This window comes from Papaver somniferum, chromosome 10 (genome assembly GCF_003573695.1).
Source record: "Papaver somniferum cultivar HN1 chromosome 10, ASM357369v1, whole genome shotgun sequence".
In the NCBI taxonomy this organism is placed as follows: Eukaryota; Viridiplantae; Streptophyta; class Magnoliopsida; order Ranunculales; family Papaveraceae; genus Papaver; species Papaver somniferum.
The window spans coordinates 147,562,988-147,581,637 of NC_039367.1; the positions used below are offsets into that span (position 1 = coordinate 147,562,988).

Sequence of the window (18,650 nt, forward strand, 5' to 3'; positions counted from 1 at the left end):
CTTAACTAAGGTAACCTGTAGTTGTTTGTAGTCGACATTTCCCAGACTTAACTGAACTACCGTATTAGTTACAACAGTTGTTGCATAACCAATGATCTTCTTGGAATTTTTCATCAAGTCTGTCTGTATTACTTTAAGATCACCTCCTTTGGCTTTTGTTGAAGTGCAACTCTGAAATGGTACAACATGTACTTTCCACTTAAAGTTTTGTTGGAGCTTGGTTGGCCTCCTTTCATGTTCCACCAGTTTCTTTATACCCTGAACGTCATAAATCTCGCTGGCACTTTCTGGTAGGAGAATATAGATGTGTAAATAAGATGAATAAATGGATGCCTACAGTGATACCGCAAGTGCACGGTGTTGTTGCAGTGAGTGCACAAGTACGGGTCGAATCCACAGGGACTTGGGGTGTTATGAAGTTTTCCTAGCTAAGCTAGATCTCTAAGTGTAGCAGTGGCAGTGAGCTAATGAAACAAAGGCAATAATCCTAAGGCAGTGAAGGTGATATATTTATAGTGAGGTAGTGATATAGTAACAATGTGACAAAACAAAAACAATGGCCAAGGGCCAAAGGCAGTGACAGGGAAACAAAGTGGAAAAGTAGTGAAGAAAATGAAAACAGTGGGAATGGAAGTGTATGGAGATGGATGAGAATTCTCTTTCACCTATCTAGTTAGCCTAGGATAAATCCTTGTCCCTAATGGACAAGAGGGTCTAGTTCAAGCTAGTCTCTTGGCCAGGGCAATTCATGTGGCAAGTTATCTAACCTAAAATCCTTAGATTAACCCCTAGCATTGCCTATCTGATTAAAGCATAAACAATCACAAGTCATTTAGGTTTCTAGGTCTCTAACTAATATGGCTGGTTAATCCCTTAGAACTACCACTAACCCCTAGCATTAGTGGTCTTTTTACAGCACCACTAATCACAAGTCAGTGAGGCTTTTAGGAATTTAGCTAGCCTAGACTATTTTGAGTTCTACAAGAATCAACCTAAAGGCTAACCAACAAGGCTTAAGGGTCTTCTCACCCTAGTGGTGGATTTAGAACATGCTGAAGTTAGGAGTTTTCATGTTTGTCAAGCATTAAGACTCAAAACAAGAACATGTGAGTCAAACAGGGGAATTACATGAACATTAACGTACACAAGAACATGAACATAACATCAGAACAAAGTTTAGAACACAAGAACAAAATTTAACAGTGAAGAACATGTACTGATAGTATTATGGAATTGAAATTGAAATTAAACATGAAATTAACCCAATTAGGGGGTATCTCGGATGACCCAAGAACAAGTTTTGCATTCTCTACAGCTTCCCTTTTATAGTTTTTCAAAAATACAAAACCCTAATTCGAAACCCTAATTTTTTGGGGAAAATCAAATTCTCTCACCAATTTCCTGAATTGAGCTCGACCCATGCTTTGGGTATGTCCCCTCTGCTCTTCTGAAGCTTTTCCTGCCCTCAATTTTGTCTTCTCCTCGCTGTTGGTGAAACCCTAGCTCGAGCTTTCTTGTCAAACCCACACCTAGGGTTCAGAGATGTGAATTTGGAAAGAAGTCTAGGCTAGGGAGAGATGTCGTGGTGTTGTCGGTGGTTGTGTGGTTCGAGAAGAAGGTGTAGCTGGTGGAGGTGATGGAGTTGCAGAACTGTGGAGCAGCTCTCTGCAGTTTGGGGAAGATGAGAAGAAGAACTCGATGGAGAAGAAGGGTCCGTTTGGTTAGGGGTATAGGGTTTTGATGCTAGGGTGTGAGGCGGGTGTATCAAAGGTTGATGCTCAGCAAAGCGAAAGTGTAGGATGAAAAGGTGATGGAATGATCCAACGACGCGATAGAAGCGACCGTTGGATGATGAGATACAACAAAACTGACGGCTTCAGATGGAGTTAGGTACTAAAGTGTTTGACGGGAGCTTCGGAGTTTGATGCACAATGATGAGGCGACCGTTGGATGATGAGATGGATCCAATCTGACGGCTCTCATGGAAATGGGTATGGATAATGGAAATGGATTTGGGTAAGGGTCTTGGGTCTTGGGTATGCCAAGCCCATATCTTCTTTAAGAACAATTCTTCCTCTTCAAGCCCACTTCTAATTGATCCGGCTCTTGCAAACATCATTCTTCGCTTCCTCCTAGCGGGAGTCTTTGCCGTTCCTTTGCTCTTTTCGCTCCGTGAGATAACCAGGCTTTATTTAGTACCTAAAAATGCAAAATTAATTAAGAAAAGTATTTATTCTTGAAAACAACGAAAACACAGAATATGGGATAAAATATAGAATTAATGCACAGAAGATGAGTTAAATGCCAAGAAAAATATATAGAAATATGCACTTTTTAGCACTCACCACTTTCCACACTCCATAATACAGTTGAAAAGAATTTGAACTTCCATTTCAGATAATCCAACCACATCATCATGTGAAGAATCGCCACAACTTGATTATAGGCTACAACTTCGCAGAGAAAATTTCTCTTATAATTCCAGTTAAGTCCGAGGTACACCACCGAAATAAAAATGTTACCAACCCATCCAACGATTCTCACACTCCACAAACTAGTTGGAACCCATCTGTATTTCCACCTCGAGTAATTGATAAACTTCAATTCAATTGCAAAGTGGGCTGTAATAATCACGACAAGGATTCCCATTATCCTTACAGGGGCCTTGTCGATCTATAATAACAAATAAAATCAAAACTGAACAAACAAGAACTCGGATGTTGAGTACAACGAAGCGAGTGCGAACAGTTCCAATTGGGATCATAATATACCAATATATTTCTCTCGTGAACCGAATGACCCTCATAAACCTCAGATGAAGGCCACAAAGAGTGCAACAACAAAGTTTCCAAGAGATACAAACAATCCTTCACGTCCTGTATAAGTACCCTGCCTTAACTTTCAACAATTCAGCATTAAGGACCCTTGTAGCATCAGCTAAACTAAGTGGAAGTTGCAACAAACTATCATCTGCACCCCAAAAACTCCAATAGTGAGAATCCCCTGATATAATTTCATGTATTTTTCCACTATCAAACAACACACGACAACCACTTATATAGCCTGGTGCTCACGGTAGCTTGACGAGAAGCCATATAGTACTATCTCTCCTTTTCCTACTCCATAGGATTGTTGAGAACAGTTTGCTCCTACAATTCCAGCTAACATTTCTCATACTACACAACTCATATGTAGACAACTTAAATTTCCATTTTAACAGTATTACACACATTAATACATTTGGAATGTAAAGCACAGTGGGTATGGGCTGAGTTCCCATCATCCCTGCGAAGAACTCAAACTTGAGAAAACCCCACATTGGTCGATAGAAGCACACAATTTCATGTAGAGCATAATAAAAAGATAGAAGATCAAACATGGGGGAGGAGTATAAAATTACCATTTTAACTTCCTCTAGAATAATAAGAACTCCATAGAGAACGGGTGCAGGTATTTGATAATGCAAACATAACCCTCTCGTTAAAAGTCTGTAATCACTTCTAGTTCAAGAAAGGAGCATGGAATGGTAATGGAACAATATAAAATTACCAGTTGAAGTCAAGACCCCAACCAGTTGGTAAGGCAACTGCTTTGCTGGAATATAAGCTGTAAGAAGTTGATCAAAGCTAACACCCCATCGACATTTATATATACTCATCAGTTTGGAATACCATTCTGCCCCTAGGATTTTCTTCTGAACTGAGAAGCTCTCACTGGCAACAGATGTGAGGAAATAAAAGTGCCAGAAGAAACAACTTGCTGAGAGATAAAATCGGGTTCTAGAAATTCTGGGAACTGGATTTATAGGCACTAGAAGAATTGTAAACCCATTCAAAAGAATTTTAAGCTCATTACCTTCTGGTCTATCAATTATAACCATCAATAACTCTAGACAGAATACCCTTGCAGCAGTAGGCGAGAGTATACCTTCTTCACATCCCTTGGAACTCCATAAACTAGGTGGAAACAATTTTAATTTCCAACTCAAGTACTCAAGACACAATAAAGAGTTTAGTTGAGCTATATGTTGTCTTCTCGAGAAACAAAAGTAACTTCTCACAATTTTGTAAACTGAAAGATGTATCAGAAAAAAAAATCAAACTCCTTCGAAGTTTGGCAGCATCTTCTCATGACAACGTGAAATTGCACCGACCTTCAATAGTTCACCAAGTAAGGGAATCACAAAACCTTGACTTTTATGAAAATTGTGGCTACCAGGATCAAACAACTTGCAAGTGACGCAGTCTTTACCCTCCTAGGCAAGTAAAAGCGCAATTGAATTTATCATAACCATCAACTTTGCTATCTTAGCAATGAATGTGTTACAATATTCATGATATCTTCGAGGAGTAGTTTCAAAAATTGTAGCTGCAACCTTTACACTACTATCTGCAACCATGTGGACTATCATATAAGCAATTCCTAGCGACCTTCCTCAATCAAATACCCTCTCATTACAATCTAGGACACAATATAAACATTCTCCACTACATAGACCCCATGCATTGCGAGACTCACTTTCCTTTGTCTCATGAAGGATCATTTTAGCCCAGTGAACACTAACTTGCTGTAATATTTCACTAAGTAACTGGAAAGCATCACGAGTATCACAAACATTAATAATTTCATGTAAATTCGGGTGCTCCAATAACAAATATAAAGGGTACCCAACTTCTATATTTAGCTCATAAACAGATTTTCCATCATAAGTATTCATGAAATTTAACCCATTAAGAACAATCAAACTAAAATAAAGTAAACCGAAACTGAAATTAGAACTGCTTGTATTGTGATAAGAATACCTTCTAACACATTGAAACAACTTTCCTCGATCAAACGACCTACGAGCTGCAACGATGATATGGAAGACACATTCATCGACTATTAAGTTGTAACTCGCCTTACCCAGTTGAAGTTGTAAGAGAAATTCATCTCCATCACCACTCAGATAACAAGTTGCACTCTCAGGCATTTTATCAAACAACTTGCTAGAAGCATGTTTGTCTATGTTTTTAACCAACCAAAACATCATTGAATCCTCAAGCAACCATTCCAATTGATACCCATGTTTTAGAACATTCCCATAAACAGATTTCCAATCAAATTTATCCACCGGAATTGAACACATATTGTTGGAAAAAATTGGGTTTCACAAAGGATGAATGAATCAGAGAAGAAAGTGTTGCACTCCAAAACTTTCAAGGCTTGTATAAATTTCTTTTAGACAAATATTTCTACCCTCCCAATAACAATTGGCGATTACAACAGGTATGCGAAATATTGCCTTCAGGATACAATGAAAGCCCTGCAACGAAAACTGAATTCAAGGTTTGTACCCCTTGATTCAATCAAGAACACACAAAGAGATTTCTGATTTCTGATGATGCTTTTTGAAACAGAGAAAACAGATTGATTTTTCTTATATGTTAAACGAAACTGGGAGAAGCTATTTATAAAGGGTTTTGCACCTGTTGGGAATAGGTTTTTATTCGCCAACAGGTTTCTATTCACGAAACGTCAGGTTCCTTCATCAACAGACATCAATGGTGTCTTTTGGATTCGAAATTTTCGAACAGGCTTTTATCGGCCAAATAAAACCGTCAGTTCAAAAAATTCTTCCGGGGGCGTTGCCCCCTTGAAACCCCCACCAGGGGCGGTCTCCCCTGGACCCCCAGCATGGGGGGCGATGCCCCCCAGGACCCCCCTTTGGTTAGCGGCGTTGAAAATATTCCAACACATATTGGGTAGAAAAGAACCAGAATTATATTCGTAATAGAACAGAACTTATAATTCCCAGAAACATCAGAGAAACCCATCATAATTTCAATCTCTCTGCCACGATCAAATAGAATACGAGAAGAATTGAACACAATGTAAAAACCATCACAATTTAGCAGGATGTGGGTAGTGGTTTGTGTTACCTGTAAGATCACAATCTCCCCATCATTAACCTCGTCCATTTTAACCTGACCCCTCTTGGTACATTTCTTCACATCAGTTTCTGCAACTTCTTTAAGTTGTAAACCCACACCCTTGGTCGAATCATTCTTGTCTTCAACTCCAGCAGAAATTATTTCAACTTCTTCTAACGGAAAACTCACAACATTAGGCAAATCGAATTTCTCCTCTTCAACAATAGGAAAGATTGATTTGACTTCCTGAATTTCAATAACATCATCTTCAACTAACTGTTCCTCAGGTGGTGGTTGAGTAGGTATTGAAGAAGCTATTTCCTCAACTCTTCTATGATCTTCTTCTGGATCAGCTTTTTCGGCCAAATCAATACCATACATTTGGGCGAATATCCAGTTTGATTGCCGAGATAGAGAGGTAATTCCTTTCAACAACTCACACCGCTAATCTTGATCAGCTGCATATTCCCATTGAGCATTCAACTCCATAATCATTTGATTAGTAAAACCGAACCTTGCCCTCAAATCCCCCATGGATCGTGGCTGCTCTGATAATAATTGTTGTGTACCCACAACAAGATTGGATCGAGACTTTGAAAGAAACATAGTAACCTCCTTGATTCCACTGAACCAAACCCTAATCGATTAAATCGACTCTTTAGATTATCATTTCATGTCCTCTTCTTACAGACTCCATAGCTTATAAAGTTATACTCATCTTAACCTAGCATCCAACGGCCAATGAAGCTCCAGGTGGTTACATCACAACCAACCCTAATATTTGACATTAACTTCTAATTAAACTAACTAAGCTAATTAACTGTAATAAATTACTACCAACAGCTATTTAACATAAAAGCGCTAACGACAGACATATATTGGATATGGGGCATCTTCTCCTTAGGTCAGGGATATTACAGTCCTTGGCTACAAATACAACCACTTCTGCTACCAGTCGAACCAACACCGTAGATACAAGCATCAACACAATCTCCAGTTCCATTACAGCAACACCAGAGCCATAGATAACTCCATCTGCTCATCTACTCGCAATGCAGCTGCAATTCAGTTCCTTGGCAGCAACCATTAGCACCAGCTGAACCTTCAGTTCCATCACCACTTGCATCATTCACCCATCTCTACCAGCTCACAACATCAGTTACTTAGTTCTGCAACATCACCTAACTGCAACCTAGCAATTTCACCATTCTTCATAATTGTCTCCAAGGCACCGGTACCATCTGTAGCTCCAGTCACTGCCCATTGCAGTTCAGCTGCACTTATTTCCATTACTGCCTTAGTTCCATTAACCTTACTGCCACTTTATACAACTAAAAAACCAAATCCAGCTCAAAACCATCCATACCAGCATCCATCTCGGCTTCCTCATTTCTTCAGTACAACCAACATTCATCTTCTTGTCCAATTTCTTGAACAGACCCATTTAATCTTCTCTCTGGAATCAACCATGACAGACTCCTCAAAACTCAACTCTTCCATTCAGTCACAGCACATAACCTGCTTACTGGTAACATCATCAGCTCATACCCACTCTCGATCTCCTGCAATTCCATCAGAAACCCATTCATCACCATTCTTCAGTTTTACGTCCATAGCAATAACAACCAGTACCAGCAACTTCTTGTTCTTCTCGACTTCAATACAACCAACACCAATTCATACCAAACCCCATCATTCATGGCTTCAATCAATGGCATCGGATTCCTCCAACAACAAACCCTTTCTTTCATCTTCAATTTCAGATCAAACCTGTACTGCAGGCAAACACAACCATCGTGACCATGGCAGTAACACCAAAATCATTTTCAACACCTACCCCCTTCTTCAATAGCAGAACGACTTTACCCTTGTTCATCTCAGTGTCCAAATTCGATTCACAGAAAATCCATCTTCCTAAATCCGTACCCAGTTCAACAGTTTCTCAATCATCCTTGAATCTACTCCATTCATCCTCTGAATTTCATCTACTCGAACTCAATCGAAATTAAATCCATCAGCTACACTGTCACCTCTTTTCGGTTCACAGCTATAACAAATCTGCAGTCTCAATTCCTGTTGAATCTGACCATTAAATGGCGCATCCATTTCTCATTTTCTGTTCTCTCTAGCTTTCGGGCAAAAGGCAATGAAAAGGGAGAACACATTTCTCGGTGTTAGGGTTGGGTAGGAGGTAAATGGATATAGCCACTCAGGTCCAGTCGATAAGGGCCACCCAGTTCATATATGGCATGTCAGTTTCAAGGAACCTACAAGCTTCTTCAATGCTTTCACTCTTAACTTTCTTGTATGACATCGTAGTCGCGTCATTCTTTCACCGGTGGCTTCGTCCTTTCGTTCACTTCGCCGGCCATGATGAGAAGAAATACGATATTTGAACGAGTTTCGCCTCCTTTTGCTCCAATGACTCCAAAACACCTATAAAACTCAAAAGCAAACATAAGATACATAATTTACACGACAATAGCAAAGAAAGCATAAATACTAGATATAAAATTAGGTGTTTTAGACACCTATCAAATTCCCCAACACTTAGACTTTGCTAGTCTCGAGCAAATCAAACAAAACAATTCTAAAAACATACATACAACTCCGTGTCGTCGAGGCTACGGTCACACTTAGCATGTATAACAAGCCTTTGAACCCCTAAGTGTCCCTAGTGGACGAGTTATAGTCTCGTGATGGTTTACTAGAGATATACCCACAAAACCTACTTTTCCAACTTGAAAGTTCTCAGAAATGATAACATCCAACGCGCTAAGAAGACATAGAAATTTTGCACACTAGTCATAAGAAGTTAGACATATATATGAACACAATATCATCCTTAAAAGTTGAGAGAGAAATAACCATCCCTTATCGAAAGAAATTCGGGTTCGGAGTAATCAAAAGTCTCGACTTTGCCTCACAAGAAAGGGTTTTATGAAGTTTCTCTCAATAATAAATATCTCTTTATGGGTCACACATGTGTGCAGGTAGGAATGAAGAGAGAATCCTGCGACACGTTTGAATGGTAGGAAGGAAAAAAACCCTCCGAATTATTTTAAAAACCCACATCTTTTATAATTTTGAAAATCCTTTTTTCTGACGATCTCTAAGAAAGGAAATCAACCACTTAACGAAGGTGGGAATATGCTTACTTACCTCGTTATCCGTTCGACGTGCATCTAGCACCACTCTCACAGCATCCATAGAAACATCTTCGGTCTTTAACTGTCGATGATAACTCTTGAACTTCGTAGAATCTTGACAATGTGATTCTTTCCTCTAATTCCTTTTTGCTGGAAACTTCATTATGGATATTTCTTCTTTCCATTGGCTTTATTGAAAGAACAAAACTAAAAACGAACCAAAATATGATACAACAAATTTTCTTGTCTCTTTTTTTTTTTTTTTTTTTTAGAATGAGGCCATTACAAACTTATATTAATCATCAAAACTAAAAAGTACACTTATCACGTGGCAAGAAATTGGAAGGGAGTCTAGCAACAAGCTGAGCCCCGACCGCTTTTTGAATGACAACACCTAATCTATGGAAGAGAAAATCTCCAACTTTGACATTTGCATTATTACTAGCCATATAATTACGGAGTCTCTTTAGGAATTTGATAGTACCATCACCGAGCTCGCCCAATGTAGTGAAGGCAAGGACACCAAAACCAAGCCCATGATCTGTGCATTTGTCTAGATATTTAACGTTCTTACGATCAATATCATTGGCAAGGACTTTCCGTGGGGTAAAAACTCGTACACCATTATCCGAGAAGGGAGAGACACCTGTCACATCCATACATACATCACGCCCATCAATCCTGTTATGAACTAGAATGTCCGCAGGTCTTAAGTCCGAGCCATTATTGGAGAGGAGGCCCAAGTCAACTTCTTTCCTGGATGGAACACCTTCCCGGTAACACATGTCAGCGAACATGTCACGAACAAGATCATGATAAAATTTAATCCCACTCTCCTTGACACAATGTAAAGCGTGATCCCCAAAAACATCCATGTCTCTGCCACAACAAGGACAAGTACTGCCCTCTTCGAAAAGAGGTATGCCCAATCTATAACACATAACCACACTGAATTGTCTAGGACATATCTTCTGATTAAGTCCCTCAATCGGAACAACCAGTAAGTAGTCTTGTGCATGTGTTAATCCTGTTGCACTGCCAAAGAGCAGCATCACGTGCAGATAAGTCGAAGTTTAGGGGTAACTCTTTCAACACATCACTAAGGTATCTAACCGCCAATGCACGCATATATTGGGGGGCGGTATCATGGACACTAAGTGGTGATTCAGCAATACCACATAATTGATTGTAAGCACTTATAGCATGCTCCAGACTAGGACTAAAACCAGACACATCTGAATGACGCAAGATATTATGTTGTTGCAAAATAGTTTGCAAGCTAGATGCAACATAACCATACTGCATAGTATCACACATAGTATAAACACCTGTGCCACCATGTTGAATAGGTAAAGTAACTAACCTTTGTTGAAGCTTACCAAAACCTGGGCCATCCCCAGTGTCAAGGTGTTGAAGATATGCCATTAAATAATCAAACAAAGGTTGAGCTTTATTAAAATGTGTTGGTTTGGCCGTACGCATGGAGAAATAAAGCCTAGAAACCCCGGTGCAATTACGTAAAAGAAGTAACTCACATTATCGGTCTTTAATCTTCTTGACAGCATCCATCAAGACTACGGTTTTCTGAACTCTTCTGGCCACAAATTCTCTACAAAACTTGTCATTCATACTAACCGGACCACCTAGCAACTTTACACCGTCAGAGGGTCTGCTGATATTAACTGGGAAAACACCCGAACCAATCCTCTGTCATCAACCGTAGGCCAATAAATATCCGTCTTAGTCACATGAAGATGTAGACCAAGTGCCGGCCCTTCCTATTGTACTATCTCCAAGGCCTTGGCCACCATGAGTGTGTCTCCAATAAAGGTCCCATCATCCAAGTACCAGGCCTGAAGATCCAACTGGCACTGTCTAGCAATGTTATGAATAAGAGGATGGACTGTTAGAGCAAAACAGAAGAGGTCTGAGTGGATCCCCTTGTTGCACTCCTTGCGCAGAAACTAAGGTTTGGTCCATGTAATACAGCTTCGCGAGAACTGAATAAAAAAAATCCACCCAATATGAGATAGAGGGACATTGTTTTCTAACCTCATTAAGCATATCAGTCCAGTTCACCAAGTTGAAGGCATTGGAGAAGTCGACAAGCAGCATCGTACGTGTATTGGAGAATCCATGAACTTCCAACATACGATTGACAGAATGGAGAATAGCTTCACCACCATAGGCCACACGCACAACGAATTGATAGTCTCCCAAGTAGGATTCCATCTCCTTCCCAACATGAGCAGCCGCAACTTTGGACACCAGTCACCTCCATACTGTGCCGACAACAATAGGCCATAATCCCCCATCTGGTTTGACTAAAGGAGTGAGTGGTGCAGAGGCAATGAAAGCACTCAACTCTGATGGGCATAAGCCAACCAACCAAATGTTAACAATACTAGTGATGGAGGTTACCAAATCGTCTGAAACGGCAGATGCGGAGCCACTTATTGCGTCGATCAAGTGCTGAACTCGTAACCCATCTCTACCGCACGAGGTTCCCTTGGGAAAACTTTTGATTTTACTCAAGACCATCTCTTTAGAAGCTCCAAGCGCAGCTTGAGTAGGAGGTTCAGTGGGTATCGTTGGTAAAGGCGCATGTGGATGCTTGCGTCTTAATTCTTCTAGAGTTCCGGCATTGGCAGGGGCAACCCCACTAGATGTAAGGGTATAAATAGCAGATGTATACATACCATAGCTCATCTTCTTACAGCAGAGCCGCACGTTCTTAGCCTCTTGGTTGTCATGTTTTTTCTTCTTGATCTTCAACAACTGCTCCTGCCAAGCTTTCTGCTCATCCAGAACTTGGTGGATCAAAGTGATACACCCATGTGTATCATACCACATCGATAAGGCAGAGTTGATAGCTGCCATCTGTAACTTCTTTCTGTTGCTTGATTGTTCTTCTTGGATACTCTTTGGAATGTAGGTACGAAGTACGCAAACAGGGAAGAGCAGAAGTTGTATCCACAATGTAGTATCCGTGGTATTATGAATGACTCTCTGTATAACCGTGTTGAAGGTTCGAGCAAAGAAAAGTTTACACTTAGATGGTATACTGGACACAGTCTTGATTTGTTAACGAAGCACATTGTCCAATAACTCCAAGCTCAAACATGGCAGAGGATCAGGTGTGATGATAAGAGATGGACTGTCACAAGAAGGAGCGTCTGCAGGGCAGGGAATATTGTGAATCAGAAAATCCACGCCAACTCCATTGAAAGGACCTCTAGACACACCCACTTTATGCGATCTGCATGAACTCCTCCAAACCTGCAAACACATGCAATCTGGACATAGCCACATCTTCAATTGTCGCAATACCTCCTCCCAGTTTTTGTAAACTCTGCTGTTGTTGCTGATTCTTCTTCGGCAGACAGTTCTGCACTCTTCATTGGGGTAATGTTTATCACGCATGTGAGTTAGTAACGAGCCTTTGGTGTAGCCTCTTCCTCGAACACCATCAGAGCAGCTATCGAAGCCATGAAATGGGCAATGGGAGTGTGCATTATCAGTAGAAACGGCATTATCCTGAGTAGTGTCTGAAGTGGAAGAACTTCTAGTTCCTACCATGACTGATCAAAGACTCATGAGAACTCTAGCTGCGCAACCCTAAAGAGTATTAGAGATGCAAAATTCGAAAATAGGGTGTCAATCGAAAGCTCAAAAGAGGGGGAAGAAGATGAGACAAACAACGAATATAGAAGGATTTTGGAAGAACTGGTTTGATCAAAGAAAACCACGATCTAACCAAAAACTCTTCAAAATCGCCAGTCGCCTGGCTGCACAAAAATCGCTCCCTTTTTTTTATTGAGACAAGAAAAATAAAACAAATACAAAATGAAAAAAAAAAAAAAACAATAAAACTAATAATGCACCTAACAAAATTTTCTCTTGTCTCTTTTTTTTTTCTTTTTTTTTTCAAATTTTTTTTTCTTTATGAGACAAGAGAAATAAACATAAACTGAAAATAGAAATAAAAATGCAAGTACAAAGGCCATGGTGTAAGTACTTTACCGCTTGAATCTTCACAACTTGTATGTCTCGATATCATAAACTTCTTGAACTCTCATCTTGATAATCTTCACTCTTGTACACAAGTCTTCAACTTGTAAAAATTCTGCTCCTTGTGTTGTTGCTTTACTTGAATCTGAAATCTGCTCATTTGTGCATCGTTGCTTATAAACCTTGAACGTCTTCAACTTTCCTTCGAATTTGTGATGCTCCTCTTATTGATGATGATGGTGTTTCTATGGACCTGTTGGTGTAGATAAAGTGGATGGTGCTAACTGCGAACAAGATTACAAGTGGTACACTAATGGAAAAAAGCCGTTTTAAGATAGTTGGAAAGTGTTGTATTAAAGACATATACGACACTACAGAGCTGCCTCTGAAAGTGCCGTAGATTTAGTGTCTTTTCCTGGAACGACACTTTCAAGTTGACTCATAATTATGATACTTATAGACTGTCTCTAGGTTCGACACATGGATTATGTCGTAGATTTAATTATATTATACAAAAAAAAACAATTCAGACCTGGCTGACTGATTGCAGTCATTCTGACTGAGCTGAAATGATTCTGATTCAGACTCAAACTACACCAAATGAAACTCAAATGACCGCTCAAATTCAAATGACAAATAAAATACAAATAGTAATCCATACACACAAAATGCCCAATCAATTATATTGAACTGTAAATTTAGTTCAAATCATACAAAAAAAGCTTTTAATTCTTAAGAAGTGCTACAAGTCCTAAAGAAAACTCAATCAATTTACAAGGATCCTATAATCAATTTCAGTGATTATGACATGGGCACCAGCTTATCAGATATGCCAGGAACTAGAAATGGATCATCCATATTCCCTACTGCACGTTTCTTGAACCCTTGCACCTGTTTTCACAAGCTCAAAGTTAGTGGCTTTCAACACAACAATTGCAGCAAAAACCACGTATGTATAAATCGGCAAGTACAGATGCACCAAGTGAAGTCTGCCTCATTTTAAGCGGAGCTTCCAAGTATGTACTCAAAATTAATGCAAGTGAATTTAATTCTCACATCAACGACCACAAAAAAAAAACACAGATAATGGCCTAGATAAGCATTTATCAACTCTCAGGTGTCAATTATCATGGTACTTAAACCATACATTCTAATATTCATCCAGTTCACTGTCATACGAGCACAGAAAATGTAGTTCAAGGTTGAACTGCAACTCGCACTACTCATAAACATTTTACTCACGGCATCCTCATAAAAAACTGGCTCACAATCTTAAGAAATTATAGATACACTTAAAATCACAGAATTCTAGCATACCCAACGAAGCAAAAAAAGCAATCAGCTTGATAATACTACTCGTAATAGCCAACATGAGGTTTCAAACGGCATTTTTCATATGCAACAACTTAAACTACAATAGCAGGTTCGAAAACAAACTATGCAACCTCTAAATTGGTAGTAAAACTCGTACATTGATTTGCAGGCATCCTCAGCCGTTCACCTTCTTCTTTAATTTCTCATTATCCTCTTATTCCATAATGAATTGGCCTTTCTTAAGACCAACCTGGACCGCGTTACATAAAATAACTACACATTAGATAATAGCCAAAACAGGAATTCTTAATGATCAACATAAAAACAAGAAAAAGAAAAGAAAACTAATGGACAGAAAAACAAGAGAGACAGAGTATAAAATGACTACGTAGTAGTACGACACCACTAGCTGAAATGACTACGTAGTCATATGACTACATTATATAACCTCTCTGACATAATACATAACGTAAAACTCATTTAATACTCGACCCTCACAACTTTGGGTCTCGGAACTTTAATCTTTTTCCCGTCCACTTACGTTGTACTCCATATGCTATTTTCTAGTCGAAGGAAACAGTCTAAATTGCTTGCAAATGCTAGCAGAGAATCAAACCCATTATGCGCTTGAGATCCTAACCCTAAACAAACACATAGAATTAATGGGACATCCATCCAAACCACACTAGCAATCATCCCACGATAATTTTCATTGTGATTAAACACATCAAAACTTCTACAAGTTGCAGGTGGAAACCACACTAGCAATCATCCCACGATAATTTTCATTGTGATTAAACACATAAAAACTTCTACAAGTTGCAGGTGGAAACCCAGATAGAAAATAGCTATTTTAATCCTTTCCCCATCTTCCAAAGTTATGTGGACTTTCCTGACCAGAGGTAAATTAACATCCAGTCCGAATTTAGCTTTAACAACACCAGTTGGGTCTCTATTGTAAATAGTAATTGGCTTTATCCAAATATGCTCTGAGCCTAAATTCAATATAGAACACTTCAAACTGAAAAATAGCTCTCTGAACATTCATATGAAACTGTCAAGGAAGTAAGACTAACAAATGCACACCAACTGCATGTGGCCTCTCTCTCAACACTCTTTGAAATATTTCTCTTGAGTGAATTATATATGAAGACATTCCTTCTTCCAGTTGAGATAATAACAACTTCTCTTTCTGCACCCCATCTTTTCTTAATTGCATAGCTAACAACATTCCCGGTAACTTCACTTTCTCTGCGTACATATCTAATCAAGGCAAAAGAATCAACAACTCTTCCTTTTCCTTGCAGACTAACATGTTTGTTGTTTCTTTTGGAAGTATTTCTGTTTCTTTGCAGATTGTTGGAAAGAGCATCAACATTTGAAGATGAGCTGGCCATTGAACTAATAGAAAGACTTGGATGATTAGTAATGTTGAAAAGGGAATCAAAAAACTTTCTCTGAACTTTTATGTATGGCAAATGGCTATAATATTTTGAAAGTAGAAGTCCTTTTTGCTTAGAAATTTCGGTGGGAAAGTAGAGGTTGCAACAGATTTGAATAAATATGTTCTTCATATCAAGACCAAGGATTGGAAATTGCTAACTGTTTGACATGCTACTGACTTGGAATTGAAGCAATAAACAATAAAGAAAAAATTTGGGGAGAAAGTTGAATTCCAAGCAATGAAAGAACAAATAAGAATAATTGCTAAAATGAGTGCAGAGTTGGGTTACTTGCACGCTTAATTGGAGAATACGAGGCGAATGGAGAAGTGATGAATCCGATTTGATTTAAAAATTTGAAGAAGATCTTCTCTCACTGACAATGATTTGTATAAAAAAAATATTGATGAAGTATGCCGTCACTGTCTCTACTGCTTCCGCAGGGAAAACCCCAATCAGGCTTGGGAAAGGAGAATAAGTATGATATCTGAAAAGAGATGACATCACAAACAACAAATATTAGATTAGCTCGAGGTAATCATAACTTAGTATAGAAAATTAAAAGGAGGCAAAAACGAAGCCTATGAACTAGGGTTCCTAGATTTAGGTAGTAAAAACAATAGATTAAGACAATCGAAGAAAACAAAATTGATCAAATAAAGAAAATCAATAGTGGGGAATCGATATAAACAAGAAAAACATAATCATAGTTATGCAGGAGAATGGATTTGTGGATGATTGAAGAAATTTTTTTTAACGGGTCATGACACGGTGTCCCCCGATTTTTCTCCCGATTTGCAGAGCGAGTTGATAACCACTTGGGTCGAGACCTTACATTGTTTGTTCTTATATTTTTCCAATGCGTGTTATATTTTTCTAATGTGTGACTTGAGATCTAACTCGCCATACGAATCTGGCTCAGCATATTCGGATGAAGTCATTTGTTCTTATATTTTTATAAAGTCTGTCTTGAGGTCTGATTCAGCTCACACATCTGACTCATAGTTATTTGAGTCGGTTATCATTTTGCAATTGGATTAAAAAAAATTCTATAATGTATATTAATTACATGTTGTTAAATCAGATGTAGTTGGTCAAAATCAGATATAACAAGTCAGATCCAAACGAGTCAGTAAAAATACATATAACTCAGTTAAATTCTTTTGAACTACATAAAAACTACGTACAAGTAAACTCGAAAACTGTGCGGGCCGTGCATCCCAAATATTTTTATGTTCATCACCACTCTCACACTTCGCTTACACTTTAGTAGTGGAAGTGTAATGTCTGTTTCAGCTCTCTGACTCTCTCTTTTCCATTCAAAAACTGAATCCGATAAACAAGAAGCGATCAAGCAGAACAAAAAGAATGAGTTTGGTTCAAAGATGAAAGCTTAATACCAGAGTAATCTCTAGTTATCATCAATCATCTGTGAGAGATTATAGAATGACACAACTTGAGAGTTATGTGCAGGATGAGTGCAAGTCAGGAAGGATTAAGAAACTTGAGGATGGTTTGAGATACTTTGATCAATTGATTCTAGAAAGACCACTGCCATCAATTATTACATATAATTATATATTGGGTTCATTATCGAAGATCAAGTGCTATTCAGATGTCATTATGTTGTATAAGAAGATGAGTTTGGTTGGAGTAAAACCCAATATTTATACACTGAGCATTTTGATTAATTGTTGTTGTAAACTTAGAAAAGTAGATCATGGGTTTTGTTTGCTTGGAGAAATTATTAAGAGAGGTCATCAGCCTAATGTTATCACATTCACTACATTGATTAAAGGATTGTGTCTTCAAGGGAAGATTGATTTTGCATTCAAAGGTTTGCCAAAATGACTGAAACAGGTATTCAACCTAATGTGTTTACCTGTAATACTCTTATACATGGGCTTTCTTCAACTGGTCAAGTGGGTCTTGCTCTTCAGCTGAAAAACAAGATGCGAAAATGGAATTGCAGACCAGATGGTTTTTTGTATTGTGCAATAATTGATGCACTTTGTAAAGGAGGTTTGGTTGATGAAGCTTTGCTTCTCTTCTCTGAAATGCATAGAGATTTGGAAGTTATTCCCAATGTAGTTGTTTACACTTCATTGATTAATGGACTTTGCAATTCAGGCCGCTTAAACGGCGCAAAGAGACTCTTCGACGACATGGTTAGTAGAGGAATATCTGCAAATGTATGGACATATAATTGTATGATTCATGGCCATTGCCTACACGGTCAACAAGAAGAAGCAAGAAGATATTTTGATGAAATGATTGATCGAGGGATTTTACCCGATACAATAACCTTTAGTATATTGATAGATACACTTTGTAAAGATGGGGACACAGAAAATGCTTTGGGGTTGTTTGAACTGATGGACAAGATAAATATTAAACCAAATCAGATTACTTATAACTCGATGATTGACGGTCTGTGTTTGGCAGGTCGGTTGCAAGATGCTGTGAAAATCTGGTGCTCTTTTTGTGAGACCTTGTAACTGTTGAGTGTAACAGTGAAATTCTGAAAAACTTTAGGGGCATTTGTGTGGCTTGATACATTTAAATGGGGATCTTTATTTCTCTCAAGTTCTTATTAATCATTCTTTGCATTAATCTAGTTCATTCTGTCATAATGGTTGGGACGTAGATAATACTTTATGACAGGCATCATATTATGAAATTCTGTTCTCTGGGTTTTGAAATTCTTGTTGAAAATTCTCTATTGGCAATGTTAGGTTCCAGGCTGCTGCGGTGATCAAGGATGTCGCTGTCGCTCAGACTGGATGGAAATTTCTTTCAGATAGAAATTAAAGAAGATTGAT

The 18,650-nt window shown here is 38.6% G+C and overlaps 1 pseudogene; it reads left to right on the forward strand.

The window, feature by feature from the left end:
* Positions 1-17,274: 17,274 nt before the first annotated feature.
* LOC113316463 lies at positions 17,275-18,639 on the forward strand (annotated as a pseudogene).
* The last annotated feature ends 11 nt before the right edge of the window (positions 18,640-18,650 follow it).